General features: G+C 46.9%; 1 long non-coding RNA gene across 1 annotated transcript; it reads right to left on the reverse strand.

The window, feature by feature from the left end:
- Positions 1 to 2,380: 2,380 nt before the first annotated feature.
- LOC144753456 (uncharacterized) lies at positions 2,381 to 4,144 on the reverse strand. Its single transcript, XR_013594366.1, has 3 exons — positions 3,989 to 4,144; positions 3,521 to 3,900; positions 2,381 to 2,881 (listed from the first exon to the last, which is right to left on the reverse strand). It is a non-coding gene; the product is annotated as an uncharacterized LOC144753456 (long non-coding RNA).
- Between the last annotated feature and the right edge of the window lie 1,414 nt (positions 4,145 to 5,558).

The raw sequence follows: 5,558 nt of genomic DNA on the forward strand, positions 1-5,558 counted from the left end.
AAGCAAAGAATTTTTTCAAACGGATCTTTCTAAAGAAAGAAATGATATCACAATAGAGTTCAAAGACATTGACTGTGGAATGAGGGACAAATGATAGGCCTTTGGACAATAACCTAACACTAGGATCATCTAGTTCTATGTTTGATAGGTTAAAGATTGGAATTACATTCCCGGCTTCCAATATTGCCGATTCCTGGTTTCCCAGACAAACTGGGGCTCCTCTTGTTGATGATGATACTGAGGCTTGTAATTCTCTCTGGGTAGTCCTTGAAAGTGTACCCTCGGGCGCCCTCGACCCATCTCACGGTTTCCTAAAAAAGGCTGCCTTTGGTTACGTCTTCCTGGGGCTGAATTATGATTATCATCAGGTTCATAATAGGCTTCATTATTCTCATTTTCAGAGTCTGAGGTTTCAGAAAAGGTGGTCACTCTCTGTTGTTGGCCCCTGCTCTCTTCTGTGTAATGATTCTGTTTATAAAAATCTATTTTAAGATAGGGATAAGTGTTCTCGATTGTACAGAATCTCTTCTCCTTTAGGAGTTTATCATTCTTACGCTTTTCCAAATAATTGGAAAAGGATTCTAGCTCTTTATTACACTCCTCAATTCTTTTCAGGGCTTCTTCAACATTCCCAATCTTTTTAATTTTGTCTTCTAATTCCTCTACCTCACTTCTAACCTCAGCAGCTAGTTCCTTCGCCGTCTCAACAATGAGGATCATAAGATCACGTGAGCATCTACTGGCAATCATGCTCCATTTATCTAAAAAGATCCTATGGTGTACAAACAAGCCAGGAATGTTACGTACATGGAGACCGATTGGGATAATGCCCAACCGAAGGTATGCCAGCATGAACTCACCATGAGCTTCAATGCGTTTTAATTTCTTTTTAAGATCAGTAAGTTTCCTACTATCATCATTGCTACGGCTAGATTCATTGGTGACACTACCAAATGCAGAGGACATACCTACAGTATTTCAAATTCTTCGTCAGTAAACCCAAAGGTCTTCTTAAGAGCCATGGTAACGGGAAAGGTGTAGGTAAAAGTGTCAAATGGCAAGTAAACCCTGTAATGGAGAAATGGACAAGGAAATGGATCACAATGAGTGTGGTATCAAAGAATATACATGTGAATAGTAAAACAAGGAATTTGGGGCCCGATGTAGGTAAAACGCATTTACCGATTTTAAAATACCGAATCGTACCGAATCGGTATTTCAAAATCGGTAAATGATATGTAGATAGAAAAATTCGGAAATTTGCCGAATCGGTAGCAATCGGTATCGTGAGTCGATACGTACCGATTCGGCAAGTTCCGATTCGGTATAAACAGAATCTGCCACCACCGAATCGGAAAATACCGAATCGGTAATAGCAATACACCCCTTGGGCCAAAAAGCCAATAGGAATGCATTATAAATACCGAATCGGCATTTACCGATTCGGCAATTACCGAATCGGCATTTACCGATTCGGCAATTACCGAATCGGTAAATGCCGATTTGTCGAGCAAGGAAACTGAAACTAAAGCCATCAGCCAATGAGGTGGAAGCACCCTCCCCCACAGGGTGTGGCAAGCCAGGCAGGTGCAACTCATCAGAACTTTCTGGAGAGGCAGCCTGAGCTGAGCAGCCACAGTGAGCAGCAGTATCCAGATCCCTGTAAAACATGGCAAGCAGCTCTGAGAGGCAGAAGGCAGAGCGCAAGCGGAAGAGCAAATTCAGCACCATGGAGCTGCAAGTGTTGGTGGAGGAGGTGGTGAGGGTACACAGCCAGCTGTATGGAAGGCTGTCCCTCACTGTTCCAGAGAGCACTAAGAGGAAGCTGTGGATTGAAATTGGGGAAAGAGTAAACGCTGTCGGTGTCACCCACAGGAGCCTGGACGACCTCAAAAAGAGGTTCTACGACATCCGCGGCGTCACTAAAAGGAAACTTGCCGAGCTGCACAAGCAGGCTGGACTAACTGGTGGAGGCAAGAACCGGGCGCCACCCCTCACTGAGCTGGAGGAACTTGTGGCGAATACCATTGAGCGCGCGAGTGTTGTGGGAATTGGGACCTGGATAGCTCATCCCGAGCTACAGCTACAGGTAAGAAGCATGCGCAACTTGACACACCATACCAGACATCTCCCCTTTAGACCCAATGCACAGCCAAACCCCAGCCCAGTACTGCTAGCAACAGACATGATCAATGCATCATGCTAAATGCAGTCAGCAAAAGTACCCTAAAATGCCACTGCAGAAGCGTAATAAAAAGAACTGTAATACTGCATCAAAGTATTAGTAATGAGATGTGCAATGTTTTAATAGTAGTGAATGTAATACATTAGCAATCAGTTGACAAATGCCTCTTTATACCTAGGGGCACCATCAGGCGGGGGAGCAGCAGCTACTCAAGCACCAGCTCCAGCACCATCAGCCAGTGCGGTGGCAGTGCCAAGCACCAGTGTACATGTACAGGAGGAGGACAACAGCAGCGCCCTGGGCAATGAGGAAGACACTGGACATTCCCTCACATTACCACACTCCCCCAGACTGTCTCTGTCTCAGACGCCCCCATTGCATTTCTCCCCGGAGAACTCACCACCACAGACCCACCCTGCACCGGCCACATCTCCTGCCAGGAGGAGAATTGTTGCACCATTAAACCTCATGGAGGGAGCAGCGGGTCAGGCTCCAGCACAAAACCCTGTAACACCTGTGTCACCCCAGCACACACAGCAGGGCAGCAGCAATCCCCGGAGGCCACGTGCATCCAGCAGTGCACATCCAGCACAGGAGGGCAGCGTGTTCCGAGGGCTGGAGGGCAGTATGGTCAGAATCCAGAGAATGCAGGCAAAATCAATCTTGGCCTGCCATCGCCAGTTGCGGCTGCACAACCTGCAGATGGGGGAGATGGCACAGGGATTCAAAACATTTGTTGATAGCAACAAGGACATTGCAACAGGTATAGGGCGAATGACCACTGCCATCACCCAGCTCTGCAATAAAATGGATGAACACGAGCACTGTCGCCGCAGGGATGCCCACATGCTGAATAGGTCTATGAACCGCCTTGCTGCTGCAACCGCCCAGCTATGCCAACGTGGGGCAAACATGGAGGGCAGCCTCACCCAGAACATGGCAGAGGTGACTAGGGGCATGGCCCGCATTACCAACGCAATGGAGACATTACTGATATCCAACACAGTTGTTAATCCCGCCCTGGGCCTGGGCGAGGCTGGGGACAGCAGCAGCCGCAGCAGCCCGGCCAGTGCAGTGTCTGAGCCGCGCTGGAGCAGCAGGCGCTCAGCTGAGGCTGCTGGTCATACAGAAGGGGGTGAGCCACATCCTAGTGGGGCTGCTAAGCGCAGCAAGAAATAAGACTGCCTGGGCGGGTGAGGCAACCCGGACAATTGACATTTGACCACATCTTGTTTACTTTTTTTTTGTTGCACATCAGTGCAGTAACGTTGTTGCAACATTATTAAATTTCTTTTTTGAAAACATACATTGACCTGTCTGTGCATCTGTACTCACTCAGAAATAGTTGGCTGTTATCTCCTCACGCCTGTATCTGCCGTCACTTGGTGCAGACACTCCAGCAGGTAGTGGTAGTGGCACAGCATTGTCATCGTCAGGGTCCTCGTAGTCGGACAACTCAACCTCAGTGCCTTTCCTGACTGCAAGGTTGTGCAACATTGCACAGACAGCAATTATTTTGCAGCAGGTGATGGGGGTATATTGTCTAGCACCTCCGCTCTTGTGCAGGCATCTGAACCTGCTCTTCCAGATGCCAAAGGTCCTTTCCACTACATTCCTCGTGCTTTTGTGGGCACGGTTATACCTCCTTTGGCTGGGTGTTGAGGGGTTCAGGTAGGGGGTGAGAATGAACGAGCGGAGGGCATATGCACTGTCGCCTAGAAGGAAAAGGGGTGACATTACTCACATGCATACATGTACTTCATACTGCTATTTACGTTATGGGGGTCTGACACTGTGTCTTACCTAGGAGGTATCCTTCACCAAATTCCCCTGCCATCAGCCGTGCATAAATTCCGCTATTCTGGAAGATATAGGAGTCGTGGGTACTCCCCGGAAACTTCGCCACCAGGTCAGTGATGACACCCTTGGCATTGCAAATCACCTGGACATTTATGGTGTGCCGTGACTTCCGATTGCGGTATACGTATTCCGTGTCAGCAGGGGGGCAAATCGGAATGTGTTTGCCGTCTATGCAGCCAATGATGTGGGGGAATCCTGCCATCTGGTAGAAGTCAGCTTTAGTCTGTACCAGTTCTGCATGGGTTGCAGGGAAGGAAATGTACTGGTCCATCCTCTGGATCATGGTGTCAAGGAACTTGTGGAAGAACCTTGACAGGCTGCTCTGGGTCACCCCTCCTGCCACAGCAACTACACTTTGATAGCTGCCAGACGCCAGCAGGTGTAGGCAGCATAGCACCTGCACATGCACAGGGATTGCGTGTGCCCTTGGGGTGGGGTGCTGCAACAGGGGTTTGAGGTCCCTAATGAGGTCTCTGGGTCCAGCCTGTACCTCTGTAGGATCTCTGCATCAGTGAGCATGGACAGGGTGATCCTCTGTCTGTACACCTGCTCCTCTCTCTGCCATTCCCTCTCTCCTTCCTGCTGTAGCCGTAGCCGTCTTGCTATGACATAGAAAGCTGCCATGTTGCAAGTAGAACTGCATTTTGGGTCCTTTTTTATAGGTTGCACGGTAATTACCGAATCTGAAATACCGAATTTGAAGCAAATTCGGTATTTCAGTGCTTACCTACATCTCAATCTTCAGCTTTTCACAACGAATCGGATTATCACCGATTCGGTAATTATACCGAATCGGTACGTTCACGATTCTGTAAAATCTCCGATTCGGTCGAATACCGATTCGGAAAAAATAAGGATTCGGAAAAATCTCCGATTCGGTATTCGGAGATTTTTCTGATTCCTTATTTTTTCCGATTTGGGATTTTACCGACTCGGTGACTTTCCGATTCGGTAATTTCAGCGATTTTGTCGGATTTCGGCCTCCTACATCCCGATGGCTCAATTCCGATCGGTAACGGCCAAAAATACCGATTTTCGGCCGTTACCGACCGACCTTCATTGGGCCCAAAGTACAGTAAATAACAGCCCTGCACAGACAAGCTGTGGGTAAATATATGATTAAGTATCAAGGACCCCATGAAGGAATGAATGGACCAGTCCTAGGTCAGGGAAAAATGAGTGAAATAAAACAACCTAGGCACTATGGTATTGTAAATTGTCAAACTTTAAGAAATAACAAAGAGGTGGGACTACACAGGATCAGTATCTAACATTTAATAATATTCATATTAAAAACAGACAAAGCTTTCGACAGATTGATCTGGGTTAAAACTTCAAAAAAATACATCACAATACAAAAAAATACAAACAAAAAATGAATCAATTATCACTACATTATAATTTCAATCATACAAAAATCACAAATATAAAAAATGACACAATTATTATTTTCTCACAAAAATCACAAATATAAAAATTGCCAAAAATTAATGTTTTTCTCGACGCGCGTTTC

Source organism: Lissotriton helveticus, chromosome 5_1 (genome assembly GCF_964261635.1).
Source record: "Lissotriton helveticus chromosome 5_1, aLisHel1.1, whole genome shotgun sequence".
Taxonomy (NCBI): Eukaryota; Metazoa; Chordata; class Amphibia; order Caudata; family Salamandridae; genus Lissotriton; species Lissotriton helveticus.